General features: G+C 36.7%; 1 protein-coding gene across 7 annotated transcripts in view; it reads right to left on the bottom strand.

Annotated features, from left to right (window-relative positions):
• Cald1 (caldesmon 1) overlaps positions 1–19,727 on the bottom strand; it is a 189,516-nt gene that overhangs the window by 125,525 nt on the left and 44,264 nt on the right. Inside the window, exon 2 of one of the 7 annotated variants that reach the window (XM_021263630.2) lies at positions 8,184–8,348. The exons of the other annotated variants lie outside the window; for them this stretch is intronic. The gene's annotated coding sequence lies outside the window, so the exon portion shown is untranslated. The remainder of the gene's footprint in view (positions 1–8,183; positions 8,349–19,727) is intronic. 7 annotated transcript variants of the gene reach the window in all.

Here is a 19,727-nt window from a genome sequence, read left to right as displayed (position 1 = left end):
TACAAAAAAATCAATGAAGCCAAGAGTTGGTTCTTTGAAAGAATAAACAAAATTGACAGACCCTTAGCCAAATCTTATCAGAAAAAAGGAAAGAAAAGGCCCAAATCCATGAAATTAAGGATGAAATTACAATGGACACAGCAGAAATCCAGAGGATCATAAATACCCACTTCGAGAACCTATATACCAATAAGACGGAAAACATAGAATAAATGAACTGATTCCGAGATATGTATGAATTACCAAAGTTGAATGAAGAAGACCTAAATATTCTAAACAACCCAATATCAATCAATGAAATTGAAAATGTATTTAAATCTTACCAACTAAGAAAAGCCCAGGTCCTGATGGCTTCACTGCTGAATTCTACAAGACATTTAGAGAGGAACTACTGCCACTACTGTTTAAAATCTTCAATGAAATTGAAAGGAAAGCAATACTCCCAAATTCATTTCTGGAAGGAAGCATCACCTTGATTCCCAAAGCAGAGAAAGACCCAACTGAAAAAGAAAACTATAGGCCAATCTCACTAATGAACATAGATGTAAAAATCTTTAATAAGATACTGGCAAATAGAATGCAGAAGATCATCAAGAAGATCATACACCCTGACCAAGTGGGATTCATCTCAGGGATGCAGGGATGGTTCAACATATGCAAAGCAAACAATGTAATACACTATATCAATAGAGCCAAGGACAAAAACCATATGATCATCTGAATAGATGCAGAAAAAGCATTTGACAAAATCCAACATGCATTTATGAAAAAAATTTCCAAAAAATTGGAATAGATGGTCTCTACCTCAATCTGATAAATGCCACCTATAAAAAAACAACAGCCAATGTCACACTAAATGGTCAAAAACTGAAATCCTTAACACTAAAATCAGGAACAAAACAAGGATGTCCACTATCACCACTCCTGTTCAATATAGTTTTGGAAGTAATAGCCACAGCAATTAGACAAGAGAAAGAAATAAAAGGAATAAAGATAGGAAATGAAGAAGTCAAATTGTCATTATTTGCAGATGACATGATACTCCATATAAAAGACCCCAAGAACTCCACCAAAAGTCTTCTAGACTTAATAACCAAATTCAGTAAAGTAGCTGGATACAAGGTCAACACACAATCAACAGCTTTCCTCTACAGGAACAACAGACTCACTGAGACTGAAATAGGGCAAATAATTCCTTTCACAATAACATCCAAAAAACTGAAATAGCTAGGACTCAACCTAACAAAAGAAATCAAAGACCTCTTCTCTGAAAGCTATACCACTCTGAAAAGAGAGATTGAAAATGATATCAGAAAATGGAAAGACATCCCTTGCTCTTGGGTAGGAAGAATCAACATACTGAAAATGGCCATACTTCCAAAAATGTTATATAGATTCAATGCAATCTCAATTGAAATCCCAGCAGCATAGTTCATGGACCTTGAGAAAACAATCCAAAAATTCATTTGGAAGAAGAAGAGACCTAGAATAGCAAAAGAAATTTTAGGCAACAGAGACATGGCAGGGGGTATCACAATCCCCAACTTGAAACTATACTACAAAGCTACTGTGATCAAAACAGCATGGTACTGGCAAAGAAACAGACCTGAGGACCAGTGGAACAGATTAGAAGATGCAGAAGCAACCCCAGACACACTCAGCCACCTCATCTTTGACAAAGGAGCCAAACACCTTCATTGGAGGAAAGATAGCCTCTTTAATAAATGGTGCTGGAAAAATTGGGCTTCAACTTGCCAAAGATTAAAACTAGACCTATATCTGTCACCATGCACTAAACTAAAAACGAAATGGATTAAAGATCTAAATATTAAAACAGAAACGCTGATCTGGCTAGAACAGAGGTTAGGTAGAACTCTTGAAGATATTGGTGTAGGAAAAGATTTTTATGAGGAAAACCTCAGTTGTTCATGAACTAGCCCAAACAATGAACAAGTGGGATCTCTTCTTATTAAAAAGCTTCTGCACAGCAAGAGAAACCAACAGTGTGAAGAAACAACCTACAGTGTGGGAAAAACATTTCACCTGCTGTTCCTCAGGCAAAGGTCTACTATCTATAATCTAAATAGAACTTGAAAAAATCAGACCTCCCAAATTTAAAGACCCATTCCAAAAATAGGCATCTGAAATTAACAGATATTACTCCAACAAAGAAGTAGAAATACAAAATAAACATATGAAAAATGTTCAGCATCTTTGGTCATTCAAGAGATGCAGATGAAAACAACACTGAGATCCCACCTCACTCCAGAAAGAATGGCTGCTATCATGAAATCAACCAATAACCAATGCTGGCAGGGCTTTGGGGAGAAAGGAACCCTTCTCCATTGTTGGTGGGAGTGCAGACTGGTACAACCAGTGTGGAAATCAGTATGGAGATACCTCAAAAATCTAGGAGTGGAAGTTCCATTTGACCCAACTATTCTCTTGCTGGGTATCTCCCCCAAAGAATTAAAAGAAGCATACCACAGTGATATATGTGTACCCATGTTCATAGCAGCACAATTTGTAATAGCTAAAACTTGGAAGCAGTCCAATTGCCCATCAACTGGAGACTGGATAAAGAAATTTTTTTTTTTTTTTTTTACGAGATGGAGTACTACTCTGCTATAAAAAACAAGAAACTAGAGACATTTATAGCTAAATGGATGCACATTGAAGCCATACTCTTAAGTGAAATAAATAGGGCATACATGTGTAAGTACCAAATAGTTTCTGTAGTGTGAGAAACTGAAAGTTTAAATAAGGAATAAAAGGTATAACAGACAATGTGAAATAGAAAGAAAAGGGGCAAAGGGGAAGCGGAAGTGGGAGGGGTAGAGGAAAGGAAAGAAGGGAGTGGAATTAATATGACAAAATGAAAAAATGGAAACAAAATCTTTGTACATAGGGAGGGATGGAGTGGTTGAAGGGAGGGCAGGGGGATGGGGAAAAAAATAAGAACCAAGAGAGATTGTGTAAAAGTTCAATTTTCCAATGATGAATGTCATTTTATTGTATACCTAAAATGTACCAATAAAATTCATAAAAAGAAAGATGTAAAACATAGATGTTCTCAGAAAGGCACCATTTCCAAACAGATGCCCAGGAATTAGACATGGAAGGGTCCCAAATGATAACTTACTGTAGCAGGCAGCCATTGGAAAGGTTAAATGAGGGATTCTTTATAAAAATGGATAAGTGTATGCTAACAGCAACAATGACTTAAAGAAGAATTTAATTAATTTAAAAATTTACCTATGTCATTAAACTAGGACCTTTTCATTTCAACATTACTATCCATATGAGAAAATCCCTGTTTCATAATATGCTGTGCATTTCATCTTGGAAGTAACAAAGCCAGGGCTATGTGTTTTGTGACCATGACGCTTGTCCAAGTTATTCAGAACTGAGGGGATTCAGGTTCCGATGTCATTAATAGGGAACGCTGTGCCAAAATGTGTGCTGAACGAAGGGGTCCTACAAAAAAGTGGTTCTGAAATGTGACACTGTAGTGGCTGATGGCCTGTCCTGCCCATGGAGGAGACTTCCAGGGATGCACATGGCTGCCTTGTACCCAGTGCCCAGGAGGGCAGAAGTTCCCCACTCCCTTGTTTTCTTGGTATATGTAGGTTTACATGAGCTTCTTTCAGTCTTCTGTGTTGGACAATAAGGCAGAATATTTCCTAATAATTGAAGAATGAAAAGCTACAGAACATAATCTTTGGAATGGGAAAGGAATGGTAAGTAGCTCTTTCAGTCATAGTTGGCAAGGAGTCATATAATTTGTGATGATGGATATTACAATGAAATATTTAAAAATAGGTCCACTCGTTTTAGTCAAAATGATCCAGGGACAATAAAATATTAATAACTGTCTCTGTTTTACATTTATAGTTGAGTATGGGAGCTCAGGGTACGTTAGAGGAGTAAAAATATGTGATCTTAGGGAATTTGGGTCACTTAAATAACTATTAATGAGTGAATTGACCTTGAACAAGTCATTTAACCACTTCTGTTTTCTCAATTCCTTCAACTATGATATGAAGCATTTGGAATAGATCCTTTCTTTTCTTTTTTGGTACCAGGGATCGAACTCAGAACCTTGCACTTGTGAGGCAGGCTTTGGAACCACTGAGCTAAATCCCTGGCCCTGAAATAGTTTCTTGAGAGCCCTTTAACTTAGATGGTTTATGTATAATTCTGTGATCTTTTAAGAAAAAAATGTATTCCGTGTGTTTCAGTATCTGTGAATGACCCTATGGCTGTGGGTAACTCATCAACTGAATTCCCCCTTTACAGCATCTAACAGGTGTTCAAGAACAATATTCCTTTTTGGGGCTATCTCGTCTTATCCCTTCTCCATCATTTCTAAGAAGTGAATGTATTTTATAGCTCTGAGAGAGATGATAATATAAAACATGATAATTTCTGTAATTATTGGGTGCCTACTATGTGCAAGGTACTTGATGTATTATCTCATTTAACCTTTCCCAAGAATACTATTGTTTTTTTAAAAAAAATTCTCCTCTTTTAGAAGGAAACAGATTCAGATTTGTTGTATCACAGGGGATCAGTGACAGAATCGGAATTAAAACCCAGTTTTGGCTTACTCCAAAGCGTAACAGGACAATCATCATAGCTGCCAACACAGATTCTTTTGAGATCTATTACAAAAATATGATGGAGGAAGGTTTTAATGAGATTAATGAAGGTGGGTAGAGTGACTTAGGTATCTGCCTTTAATGGAATAGCATGTGACAGTCCAATACTGTCGCTTGGAACATCTACAAGATCTGAATGAAATTCCAAAAAACCCTAAAGTGTATTTGAAAGTGTCAGAATGCTGCTACAATATCCAACATTCTGAACGGAAGGAACACACTGGAGCAATGACCTCTCATTCAATAATTTTCCCTCACTGCATTTGCTGTCCATAAGATATAAAAGACAATAGAGGACAACAGAAGGTGAAGCAGAATGTTTCTGAGAAACAGAGCAACATTTCTCATACAGCTGAGCAGGATAACCTTAGAGCTCCAGGAGAAAGGACCATTTTAAGACTGATAAAGCTATTCTATATCTTATTTGTGGATTGTTGTTACACAAGCATAAGAATTTGACAACATATGCAGAACTGCACACTAAAAAAAGTAAATTTTACTGTGTGTAAATTATACCTTGCTAAAACATGGAAACAAAAAAGAAGAGGAAGAGGAGAAAGAAGAAATTGTCTTGGGATATAATCTCAGTTAGGACCTGTGGAATGTTCATCCATGGAAAGGGGGCAAATTAGAGGTTGATGGAGTCATATAGAGTGTCAGATGAATTGCAGATCACTTCATTCTATTCAGTTATAAGGATTTTTTTTCCAACTCTATCAAACTATCAAAAGATAAAATAACCCCTATTTGGAGGAAAGTAATATCATCTAGCACCTCCCTTGTATATCCATATGGAAAAAAGGAAAACCAAATCATGACTTCTATTTAACACCATACCCCTGAAGTAATTACAGATTGATTGCAGAACTGAATGTGAAACTTGTACATTAAAACTTTCAGGGAAGAAGGTGGAAGCTATTTCCACGATCTTGGGATAGGTAGAGATTTTGTAAATAGGACATAAAGAACAAAAATAGAAATAGTACTGCATTAAAATTAACAACCACAGTGACAATAAAAAGCTAAAATAGTAGTGATAAAGTAGTAGTAATATCTATATACAGTGATACAAATACAGTGATAAAATAGTAGTAATACCTATATCTGACAAAGAACATGTATAAAGAATATATAAAGAACATGTACAAAGAATATATAAAGAATTTTCCTGGGCCAGGGATTTAGCTCAGTGGTTTTGCCGCCTGCTGTACAAGTGCAAGGACCCGAGTTCGATCCTCGGTACCAAAAACAAAAAAGAATTTCCACGAATCAATAAAGATTTCAATTGGCGCTTCACACAAAGGATATTAAAATGGCCCACAAGCATAGGAAGAGGTACTCATTATCATTAATCATTGGAAAGAATTCAAATTAAAATTACAGTAAGCTAGAACTGCACAACACTGGAATAGCTAAAATTTAGAAGACTAATATGTAATTTAAAGCATTAGTGAGCAACTGGAACTCTCATGCACTGTTGTGGGGATGTAAACTGGCAAATAACTTGGGAAAAACATTTGGCAGTAGGTGCTGGAGCTGAATATTTGCATAGCCTATGACCTAGAAATCTTAGTCCTAGTCATCTATTAGTTTACTATGTCCCTAGCATACTAATATGCACAAAATAAACTGTGCTAAGCAAACAATGAAATACCATATATCAGTTAGAATGATCTAAGTATTGGTCACGCGGTCAACCTCAGAAACATAATAATGGATGAGACATTAAAGTACTACTGTATAATTCCACTAATATAAAATTCAAATACAGGCATAGCTAATATTGGGTGTAGAAATCAGAGTAATGATAATCCTGAGGCAGTGAAGATGTTGATGTGGGGGGGAATGTGACTCTATGGGGGAATGAAGGGGACCCCTGGGGTGCTAGTAATATTCTTCTATTTCTTGATCAGGATGCTGACTACACAGTTGTACTCATCTTGTGAAAATTTATCAGGTTGTACAATTATGATTTGTATTCTTTTTTATCTATACATCATTGAAAACATTCTTTGTGTAACATGTGCCTAGAAAAAGATGAGGTCTTAATCCAGAAAGATGACAACTAAAGGGAATTTATGAGCTCAAAATATGTAAAATCATGAAGATTCCATATCCCCAGTCATCTGTTACACCAGTAGGAAAATAAAATAATAAAAAGAAAGACAAACAATGAGAGAAAACAATCAGGTAATACAAATCAATGTACTATTCAGAAGGAAAACCAGAGTTGGGAAGGCTGGGATCAATTTGGCAAGTTATTTCTAAATTAAAAGTCAACACTGGATTATTTACCAATGACTTTCTGAACTTTCCATATATATATTTTGGCTTACGATATCATAGAAGGGAAATATTGAATGTTTTTGCAAGCAGCCCATACCAAAACAATTCAAATACAGGGACTACTTATCATTTTAGGATGCTGTGAAACTTCAGTCTGTGCAGCCCTTTGCTCAATGTCTGCTGTTTCTCCTCCTTACATTCTAACATCCACCTTCTTGAACCTATTTCTACTGGCGCAGATATGTATCAAGACCTTGAACAAGATTTTCTCTTTGCTTTTAACATTATATGTTTCCATTTTAGTTTCTGCCTGTGCCTCTTGAATTTGTCTCCAGTATGCTTATATTTTGGTATAAATTTTTATGCCTGCATGAGAATCCATTGATTTCTATGGGGTACATTTTTGCTATTATTGTGGAACTATACACATGGAAATATCTACAGATATTTGGATAAATGTATAAAAGAGGTTCAGGGTGTGTTACTAGGATAATATACTAGGAATTTAGCCACCAAAGAAGTTAAAGTGGCTTTATGGCTTGTATCTAGATGTCCCCCAAAAGCCTCATGTTCTCATAGGTAGGGATTTTCCAAGGTGGATGGATCTAGGATGTTTGAATATGGATTAAGAGTGTGGATTAATCCATGGATTGGATTAGCATAGTTACTGAGGACAAAACACCCACCCTGGGTATGAATGGAAGCAACCAATAGGCTTGTAGCCCGAATGGAATAAAGAGGGAAAGAGAGGCTTGTTGTTGCTACTTCCAGGTTTCTGCTTACCCTGCTGTAGACTGTTTTTCCTCTGCCATGCCCCACTGCCATGGCCCCCTACCTTGGAGCCAGCTGACTATGGACTGAAACCTAATAAATTGTGAGCTAAAATAAATCTTTCCTCCTTTAACCTGTGGGTGTCAGGTATTTTATTTCAGCAATGAGGATGTAACTAACAAGAAACTATGGAAGTTGTTCTTATAATCCAAGGAAAAGTCAATTACTCAATAAAAGTGAGAACTCTTGTGGCATTCTTCAACAAACAGGTTTACTAGATTGTAGTCAAAACTTTAAACAACTCAATGCTATTGGGCTGAAATCTTTCCATTTTAAGCAGCTTGGAGTTATAGAAGAGAGGCTGTGAGGTTGTGTGAACCTCTACACTTAAGAGAGGTATGGCCTTAGAGAAATTCTTTTTTGTATGCATTACTTCAGTTGTAAAATGAAGACAATAGCAACTACCTTGAAGGATATTTTTCTCCTATGGGCCTCATAGCATTTTGCCAATGCCTTGGTGCTGGCATTACCAGAGTGATGTCATTGTATAAGTATAGTCTTCTTGGGCCGGGGATTTAGCTCAGTGGTTTCACTGCCTGCTGTGCAAGCTCAAGGCCCCGAGTTTGATCCCTGGTACCAAAAAAAAAAAAAAAATTAAATTAAAAAAAAAATGTAAGCATAAATACAGTCTTCTTGATGACGAGGATGTGTTCTTCTAAATGGTTCTATCCCAAGCACTTAGCATATTCCCTGGTGTATAACATATGCTTCATGAAAGTTTGTTGGGTGGATGAGTGAACAAGTGAACAAGGTAACATATAAAGTGCCTTATGTAGTGCTGAATGAAGCACTGGTATAAGATCCATGAATATCAGTTCCTTCGCTTCCTCCTCTTTTGTTATTCTGTATTTGGAAAGTAAATGACTCAGCCATTAGCTTATTTCTGTATCATCAGGTGGTCAGTTCTGGCAATGCTAGACAGGGAAAATTTTCTGAATTCTTAAAGTGTCAGGGAGTGTAAAGGATGTAGCTTAGGTATATGGAGGCAGAGATTCCAATTTGGTAAATGTAGAAGAAAAATTTTCCTTATTGGAATAGAATAAATTCCTAACAGTACAAAGAAAGGGCTTTGATGTCTTCCAACAGGGCTTATTTTGCTACAGCATTCCAAGTTTTCTCTTGGATGGTTATTTAATTAAGATTAATCCATGCTGCAAATCCAATTGTATTAGTGAAGATCTTTCAATTTTTAACAGAAGAATGAGTGTGGATTTTTGGAGGCACCATAATTTCTGAACAGATGAGCAGTAAGAATGTATCCACTGCAGGGCAAAGTTCACATGTTTATTTTTAAGTTTTATAAAAAATTCTCTACTTGTCTGAACCAAATAAGAAAGTCATTTATGGCACTGTGAAATTTTGAATTTCTCATGGGAAAGTAGCTGATGTCAGTGTTTGATAAGCTTCCTGTGGCTACAAACATACAAGATATTGACTCGAGGAAAATATAATCTTTTACAGAGCCATGGTTTACCTGCAGTTGGAATTTTATTCACTTTATTTATTTTTTATTTTATTGTTTTGGGACCGGGGATTGAACTCAGGATCTTGCACTTGTGAGGCAGGCGGCGGCACCACTGAGCTAAATCCCCGGCCCCGCAGATGGAATTTTGTAATTTTGTACTACACATCAAAAAAGATACAGATGAATAATAATAAAAAAAAATCCAGAGACTGTGGACCGTTACTCTTGCCATTGTCATCGTCATCATCGCTGTCACCACCATAATTATCAACAAGTACCAATGTTTCTTGTGTTGTTTGTAAGGCATGAGGTTAACTGCTTGGGCTCTAATAAGTGACAGGAAATTATCTGGGAGTGGTGGCACACACCTGTAATCCCAGCAGTCTGGAAGGTTAAATCAGAAGGATTGCAAGTTTGAGTCTAGCCTTGGCAATTTAGTGACTTAGTGAGACTCTGTCTCAAAATAAAACATTAAAAAAGGCTGGGAATGTAGCTAAGTGTGAAGGCTCTGGGTTTGATTTCTAGTACCACTATATATAAAAAAAAGAAATAGCATTTACTTTTTAGGTATACCTTCTGTGTGAGGGCCTGTACATGGCTTCCTAAATTAATAGAACTTATTAAAATGGGAAGAACTATAGAGATTAGAAATTTCATGATTGAAAAGTCAAAGTTAAGAAAATATAATTGATATCTAGGAAAGGACAAACACCATATATATCATTTACCCTTGATCTGTAGAATTTAGCACCCTAGGCATATAAGAGAAATAGAATAACTACCAGTGTAGCTAAATTGAACTCCATTAATTCTATTGGACTCTCAATTTATTTACAGTCTCAACAATCAAGTTGGTTCTTAGAAAATTTGTATGTTCACAGAGAAGCAGCATCCTAATCAACACTGCTTATTGAGGTTACATGTCATCAAAGCAATTGGACAGTTCATCCAGTTTAGTCAGCTCTGAAAAGTTTAGGCACACTTTATTGATGTAGCAATTTATTTTTCACGTTCCTATTGCATACTGTGTTCCTGTATGAAGTAGTCTTAATCTTTGTCTAGTATTAGTTTTGACTACTGATTGAAATTTACCTGAGGACAGGAACGCATGTTATAGTTCTTTTATGTCCAGTTGCTAAAAGTAAACAAAAGCTGAAGCAAAATGGCACCCAAAGTGAAATGATTTTACTCCTCTTTTCCATCTTCCAATAAGCCAACACTTCCCATCTGTTGTGGTTTGGATCTGGAATGTCCCCGCAAAGCCTCACGTGTTCAGAAGTGTGGCTTTTGGAAGGGGATTGGATCATGGGGACACTATATTCGTCAGTGGATTAATCTACTGATAAATTGCGAGCTGGCTGTACTATTGGGAGGTGGGGCCTGGTTTGAAGAGGAGGGTCACTGGGGTGTGACCTGAAGGTAGATCCTCCTCTCCAGTTCCTTCCTTCTGTTACTGCCTCCTGGCCTCATGGAATGAACAGCTCTCCTCCACTAGACCCTTCCACCATGCCATTCCTGCTTGAGAGTCATTCAACTATAGTCTGAAACCTCTAAAACTTATGAGCCAAAATAAACCTCTCCTCCTTTAAGTTGTGAATGTCAGGTCCCATTGTGTCCAGTGATGGAAAAATGACTAAGACACCATTTTTTTCCTCTACCAAAGAACTGTGAGTTAAGACTTACACTGCACTCTAGGCTTCAGCTGTGCCAAGCACAAAATGCTGACATAGGGGAGTCTGGCCTATCACAGGACTCCGAGGTCAGGTCTGAAGCTAGAGTCACTTTGTCCTACCCATGTAACAAAAGGTGAAACCATCAGTGTGAAACCATCAGGGAAACAAAAGGTGAAACCATCAGGGAAAAGTTCCCAGTAGTAGATATCATTTCTCTGTTTTTTAAAAGTCAGCCCATGCTTTATGTATTTGTACTTGCCACTGAAAGAGTAACCAGTGAAGGCTGCAATTCCATGGTCTTTGCACTAGAAAAGTGGTAGAACATTACATTCACTCTGTCAACTCAGCATCACCCACATGTCCACCTGTTATTGTCTAAGATGCTATAGACACCAGCAAATGGCAAAATGACAATGCACAGGGGACCATTTTGAGTACAGTGCCCTGGGAAGGGCCAGTGGAATTCTTGAATCAATCTCCTTTTGACTTTTTCCCATAGACTTCATCTTGCAGTAAAATGTTTGGAATGCTTGGTAGGGATGAAATGGGTTGGTCCCTGGGCAATTATGCCCCCACCATCAGTGAGATCAGCTATCTGTGGACTGATTTCCAAGTTACTAGTGGCATCACAAATGGGTTAGGAATACAAAGATAAAACACTTTTTCAGTAAACGGAACTTTCACATCCCTTTTCTCTTTTATAACAACTCCAGAGGTCAGTAAGACACATATTATTGGGAACATTTTATAAATAGGTCCTAGATAGGCACAGAGAGGCTAAATGGTTTACCCAAGGCTCAGTGGTGAGAAGAGCTGGGCCTCAAATCTGTTCTGGCTCTATTTGCTTATTTATTAAGCAAGTTCCTTTAGCAGAAGTTGGTTTTTTAAATTTTAGAACAAATCAGTCGCAACATTTGATCTTAAACATTTGATCAATCCACTGCTTGATTCCTAACTGCTCTCATGGGCTAAATACTTCTACATAATATCACAGGAATTGATTATTTGGGGCTCTTTCAGTTTTGCCTGTTTTTGGAGTCATCATGTAGCAGGAAAGAGCAACAAGTGACAAGTATTTCCTCCAACTGTGCTAATAACCTCAAAGAATTTGAATATAAAAACAGGCCTTCTGGGAAGGCATAGTGGCCTGTTACCCCAGCTGCCCATGTACAGTCCCAGTCTCAAATGTCCCTTGTGAAATGTGTCATCAGAAATGCACAGTTTCATGTAATTTCCTTGTTAAAATATTGGGAAAGATCCAGTTATTTCTATAAACTTGATTCTCAAGTGATTACATTCTAAGGATCTTTCCCAAATGGAAGAAAAAGTCCTGTCTACATGTGTTCCACTCAGTAGGTCTTTTCTGTGAATATCATTCCTTGTATGAAGAAGAAAAAAATCTGCTATTCCTACCCCCTGAGACAAAACGTTAGATCTGACATGAAAATACAATAATACCTTGGTTCATGCACACTTTTGTTCGCAAACAATTTGGTTCGCAAACCGAAGTGTTCAGCAAAATTTTCCTTCTGTTGCTTCTGCTCATCAGGTGACGAACACAATTGTGGCCATCTTCCTTGCGTAAACAACACCGCGGCCATCTTCCCTGAAAGAACATGAATGCAGCCATCTTCCCAGAATCATGGAACAAATCGAGTTTGGGAACTGAGGCATCACTGTATATTTCCAGTTATTAAATGGAGGTGGCTAAAGATACAGCAGAGATGGAAAAAGTCAAGATCTCTGTCCTGACAGAGCTGACACTCCACTGGGAAAATAAATACTAACTTGTTTATGTCATATTCTTTTCTGTATCTCCAGGGCCTAGCATAGCTCAGAGACCATATTATTTTCTCAATAAATACGTGGTACATAAATAAATAATGTCTCCAGATGCTCAGTTGTTTCCAGTTCTAAATCTTGATGAAAACGTCATTATTGAGTGTCCTTCCCAGATTGAAGTTGGTACAAAACAGACAGTTGCAATCTAACTGAAGTCTGGTACTGATCTTCCTACTTACAATTACATTAGTTGGTTGATGATAATATGGACAGTATCCAAGCTTCAATCTCTTAAAACCACAAACATGAAGCAAAGATGCCATCCTTTAAAAAAATGTGTGTTTTTAATCAAATGAAAGATAATGTGCAGATGTGATGGGTCAATGAATCCATTTCCATATTAATGAACTACTTCAAATGGAACATCTCACAATAAGTTTATCTCCAAATTGTAGCTTTTTAAAAAATCTAACACTACCCCTGTTAATCACGCCAATACAAAATCAACAAAATCTCCATTAGGATCAACATTTATAAGTGAGTTGACTAAATTCAATGAAAAGATTGATTAGAACCTATTGTGGTGGCACATGCCTGTAATCACAGCACTCTGGGAGGCAGGGGCAAGACCACAGCAAGTTCAAGCCCAACCTGAGCAATTTAGCAACTTAGCGAGACCCTGTTTCAAAACAAAAAATAAAAACCAAAAAGGGCTGGGGATGTAGCTCAATGAAAAGGTTCTGGGTTCAATCCCAAGTACAGAAAAATTCAATAAAAACTTTTAGCAGTTGACTCCAATTAACTGTTAGACAGCTTGCTGTCTGTTGGAATGGCAATTCTGGTGGTATGCAGGCACAATTTTGAGCTAAATATTAGTTAGATATATATTATATATTTAATATATTATATATTATCTCCATAAAGCATATCTTACAGCTCCTTAAGGAGAAGTTCTGAAATACTTCCAGGGACAAGATGATGATTCTTTTTCTTTCTTTTTTTTTTTTTTAAGATGATGATTCTTATATATATATGGAACATAATGTAATTATGATAAATTACTGCTAACGAATGAAAACAAAATGACTCTGAATAACTTAAAGCATATGAATACCTTGCAAATAACCTTACATACAAATGCCATCCCAGAACTTTAAGTAGAGCTACAAATACATCACGTGAAATATGCTAGAATTATGATGGGGGAAAAAGAACAATGTTCAATGTAGCAGAAATTTAAATGTTACCAAGGTTGCACGGATACTTAGGTTGTTTTGCCACTGTTTTTTCTTCTACTGTCTCTGTTAGCTCTTTCGTTTCCTAATGTTACTCAAAAGAAAAAAAGACTCAGATGAAAGTCAAAATTTCTAAATTTTCCTTATTATGGTTTTACTTTCTTGATCCTAAAGGAAGGGATTCCAGGCGAGTGTGAACTTGATTATGAATTCCATGAATGAGTTATCACAATTACATATATTTTATATCCACATAATAACTTACACAGTGCTTGATAATTATTTACTAATGTAGTAAAATGCTGAGGTTTTCAGACTACTTTCAATTTTATTTCATTCTATTGCAAAAGGTACCAATCATCAAACCTGTAAGGTAATACCTATCTCTGAATGCTATTTTATTATAGAGAATATACAAATGTACATTTCTATGTAAGAAATTTAGAACATACATAAATATATGTATAAAACAATTCTATTTTAATAGCAAATTTGATATACATATAATTTTTTTCACTTGAAATCATACTTTTTATGTTATTCTTGTAGCATGATTAATACCTTTGCTGTACATATAATCATTCACCTATTGCTCACCAGTGAGAGTGTTTTAAGCTTAGTCTTACAGACATTCTTGTACATAAATGTTCATTCCTAAATCTGTATCACTTTTTTAGTTGCTATGTATTGTAGAGGGCATAGTGTTCTATCATTGATTCTTCAGAGACTCAAATGATTGGTCTTTGTCCCATGATTTTTTTTTTTTTTACTTCCAAACAAATTACTGGAGGAGTCAAAATATTAGGTGCAATGCTACCAAAGTATATGTAGTTCATTTACAGAATAACAAGGAGACAAAATGGCAAAGATCTCTGGTATTCACTGCCAAGATTATAGAAGCATCGAAGGTGGTGGTGGGGTTGCCTTTAAAAGCCTGATCATTAAAAAAAATTACTTTTCTAATTTAGTTTATCTCAGCATTGTTTTTCTGTCTTGAGAGTGCTTGAACCTATTCATTCTCCTGTTCACTGGCATGTTTTCACAATCTAGTTTAAAATACTCATTCATTGTGATAAAATACAGTCAGATCTTGGATTGAGTAATTTGGTTTGGGAGCAAATGTTTCTAAGGAATTTTAACTTGATAACTGAGCGATATCTTTCAATATGAGTAGTACATCATGCCATCACAACTGAGCCAATGGTTTTCTCTCTCTCTCTCTTGCTGCTTTGATATACAAATATTGGATTATGAACAGAACAAATTATTTTCCCAAACCAAGGTTTTTACTGTACATATTTTAGAGTACAGTAAAATAATTTGATACATACACACAATGTAAAATGATGAGATCAAGGTGAAAAACAAACACTTCCATCCCCTGGAATATTAATTGTTTCTATGTGTTCAGGACTTTAATGCTCTTCCAGTTAGTTTGCAGTATATCACAGATTATTGTAGATAATACTGTGCTATAGAAAATAAGAACTAAAAGACTGACCAATTTGAGTCTTGAAAATGAGATCATTCAAAGGTGTAGAAAATTAAATTATTAAAATCAAGCAACCATATGCAATATACACAGAAGAAGAGAGGAGAAGGAAGTCTTAGGAATTCAGTAGCCCTGACACCCAGTGCAGGCTCGGCAGTTTGGAAAGTCTGCTAAGGAAATGTCAACCCTGCAGACGGAAGTTATGCTTTACCCTTCTGTGTCTTTTCTACAACTCACAAAAACTCCATTGCTGCCCTTTTTTCTTTCAGCAAGGAAGATGTAACTGAATACAGTTTGTCTTCCCCAAGTTTTTCCCATCTCAGCAGATGACACCAGTAGTCCCTGGCTTGCTAACCCTCTGGACCTAGGAGCTACTACAGACTCTTCTCCCTCACCATCTGCTCTTTGCCACTCCTCAAATGCTAAATGACTAAATCCACAGTTTCTGCCTTCAGGATATTTGCTTTAAATGGTCCATTTATCTTCATTATCACTACCATTTTAATCCAAGTTACCATCATGTCATTTGGACCATTCTAGAAGCTTCCGAATGGATCTCTGTTCTAATCCTCTAACCATCTGTAAATAATTATCTTTTTTGAAAACATTAATCTGATCATGTCACTGCCCTGCTTAAAATATTTCAGTAGCTTCACAGTGCATGTAGAAACAGATCTGATTCTTCATGACCTATGATGCTGTGTGTGATCTGGCTTTGCCTTCCTGTACTGCTCTGTTTTGTGATACAGTTCCATTAGCTCTCTTTGAATTTCTTGAATTTCTGATCTAACTCTTTCATGCTACAGAGGTTGCAGCATGCTGCTTTCTAAGACTGAAATACTTTCTCCAGCCTACCTTGTAACATCCATATGTATTTTATTTGGATATTCTTAACTTCCTTTAAATCTGCAAGGTTATGGTTGGAATAGTAATTTCAATGCTGTAAAAACACTGATTTTTGTGTTCCACCACATTCACAAGGTACAAAATAAAGGTTTCAAGGATCCTATGCATCTATTTCCAAAGAACTGTAAATTGAATATTATTGTATTAGCCATGTAGTTCTAAAAATAGATTTTACCTCCATGTTTTTATCTTTTACAGATTATTTATTTATCTTCACGAACAATCACAAGTTGCAATGATATTTATGTTACGTATTTATTTAATGTTTTTCTTTTTTACTAGTCTGAAACCTCCCCAAGAATGTGTCTGATTTCTTTACTACAGATTCCATAGTATTTTGTATTTGCCTGTCATGTAGCAGTCATTCAAAAATATAAATGTGGAATGAATGCATGTCCAAGAAACAGTCAAAATATTTCGAAAGACTAATGACACAATGATGAGGGAAGTGTTAGGGGTTTATCATCCATTTGCAAAGAAGGCATTCAGAGCCTGGAACTTGCTGAGTGCTTGTAACACATCATAGATGAATGAATATGTGGACGAATATTTATTAGCTGTCAAAGCAGTATAGGGCAAGTCTGAGTGAAGGCTAGAGAGGTATGGCAAAACAACCAGAGGTAATTTAAAGTTATTTTCTCTACAGATGCAACTTGGAAGACAAAGAATAGAAGGCAGGTAAACATGCTTTTCATTGTAAGAGTTGGACCATGCATTATATCATTTGATTTTCATAAGAGCCCTGTGAGATAGCAATGAAATTAAGTCCAATGTTTAGCACTGCTCTATCATGAATCCAGAACTCAAATGCTTATTTTCTAACACTACAAAGTAGTAAGACTAAGAGCAGAGAATGATCACAGCTGATGTGATCTTATTCTGATTTCCTCCTCCCTTGTATCTGTGATAAGTTCGGCTGAACTTTTAATAATAAAACTGATATACTCTTTCAATAAGGAACAAATACCCAAAATTTTCAAGTCTCCCAGCTTCAAAATCTGATTTTAGTGTCAGCTATGTGTGCCCAATTGTTTTCGGATCAAAGAGTTTTTATTTTTCTTTCCAACCATATTTCAAATTATACCCTGGGCCACATTTGCCTCCATTCCTTTTAAACTAGTAAGAAAAGCCTTTTAAAAAAGCCTCAGCACAGAGGACTACTCATACACCAGCTGCGATACTGGCTTATTTCCATATAACCTAATATGGCTAAGAAAATGTTTGACTGGGGCAGAGTGAGGGTTGCCAAACTTAACAACTTTTTAGTAAGAAAAGTGTCACAGTCTTCTGTTTCTACATGTCATGATTTCAGTCCAGATGCAGTGCTTCACTGTTTGCATTAATGAAACTGTCATTGTTCTTCCAGGCTGTAACAAAAACCAGACACCTGTCCCTGTGCCCCCTCACGGGCAAGATGAATAAACAAAAGTTGCCCAGAAAGGCTCTTGGTGATCATCTATTGAACATGTTGTCCTTCTTGGGTTATAAAGACCAAGTAACTGGGAATCACCCAATTCAGATTTTATAGGAGGTCCCATGTTTATGTAAAATCAAATAGCTTTAAACAGAAGAACAAAGGAAAGGGAAGTCACCTCCTCCATCTAACACCTCAGCCCACCACGGAGTTGCCACCATCTCCCCCAAATGGGGCCTCTGACTGACTTTCCTGTTTCCTCCTACTCCCTGTACTCTGACAGATTTGAAAGGTCAGTACTGTCTGAAGTGTCACCTTCTTTTTGCCACAAACAAGCTGTCACTGTCATATAGGAGAATTTTACATTGGCGGTTTCAATCTTGCTTCCATCCCCACAGTGGTTCCTGTCCTGGACACCCTTTCTCATGCCTAAACCACTGGTTTCATTATCTGGCCAAGCACTGCAAGTATTTTAAAGTCATAGTGCTGGGTTTGAATTCCAGGACTGCTACTTACTTGCAGGGTGACCCTGGGAAATTGTTTCTCTTTTCAAAAGTAAAAAAGATTTACCTGGCATGGTTGCTGTGGGAATTAAATGAGGCAACATGCAGTACGGTGACTGAAAAACATAAGGTATCCCACCAACTTGTCTCTTTCTTGGGGACTCTCAGAAAAACTGACATGAAGACCCCAGTCATTTTTATTTGGATCTGAAATGAAAGTAATCCAGAAAGAACTTTGGCATATCCAGGTTATACATGCATGAACAAACAATGCAAAAACACTGTGATAAGTAAAGAGACTTATCATGATTAGTTTAGGTAATTCAGGCAACAGTACTGTGTGTGAAAAATACTGGCATTAAAAGATTTCATTTTAAGTCCTAGTGATACTTCTAGTCACAGATTCTGTGTGTCTCAGTTTCTTTGACCATTGAAGGATAAATAATGGACTAGAAAAACTCTGCTATACTTCAAAAATATTAATAATCGTGCTTGCTTTGGCAGCACATACATACAAAAATATTAATAATTAAAGAGTTAACATCCAGGTAACTAGATGGGAGGAGTGTGGCTATTTCAGACATGGAGAAACCAAGTCCACTGAGCAGAAATGCCTGCCTGGGAGGGTGGGAATGAGGGAATTGATTAGGTTCTTGGATGTCTGGTTTGTACTTGATTCTGTGGTGTAGGCAAGAGGGACTGAGAAGACTCACAGAAGTGATAGTTGGGGAAGACACACAAGGAGATGGAACATGGGGAACTAGGCTGGAGGTGTGGAATAAGCTCAGAAATTCTTGAAACTTGAATCAAGATTGTAACATGAAACTTTGCAGGAAACAATAGTCTGTGTAGAATCTAAAAATGTGCAATTTACTTTTCCCCTCAGTTTCCTCAGGTGAGTGGAGAAGGATCCTCTCTCCACTGCAGCACCCTGAATGCTGACCCCTATTAATGACTATAGATTATTTTGGAGGTTAATCTAAAGGAAAGGCCAAGGTAATTTTTATTGTGCCTATAAAGTGATCTTGGGCTATTATATGATTAGAGGCCTTTACATTAATTGCATAAGTGAATATAATTTTGTAAATCATGCAAACCAATAGTCAACACTAAATGACTTTATTGAAAAGAAAATCTTTGCTTTTTTTCTGCAAGACTATAAATCTACAAATTTGCAAGTTAGAATATGAATTTATCCTCATGCAGAGGGGAAAGTACTACTTCTTCTCATTTCTCTTTAATGCTTATATATTCTCTAGGAATTTAGAGACTTTTACCATGTGCCAAATGTCTGTCAAATGCCACAGGATTGCTTATTCAATGTTCCCAAGAGACCATGAAGTGAGAGTTTCTCCTCTATCCATTGGTAGATGAGAATATTGGGGCTTGAGAAGAAACTTGTCAGACATCAGATAGAGATGGAAGAGTTGCAACTGGAATACAGGTCTAATTTATATTCTCTTTCTGCCACTCCACGAA

This window comes from Heterocephalus glaber, unplaced genomic scaffold, assembly GCF_053883595.1.
Source record: "Heterocephalus glaber isolate CG9 unplaced genomic scaffold, H.glaber_assembly_v1.0 deba00000621, whole genome shotgun sequence".
NCBI lineage: Eukaryota > Metazoa > Chordata > Mammalia > Rodentia > Bathyergidae > Heterocephalus > Heterocephalus glaber.
This window is presented reverse-complemented; position numbering and strand designations above follow the sequence as displayed.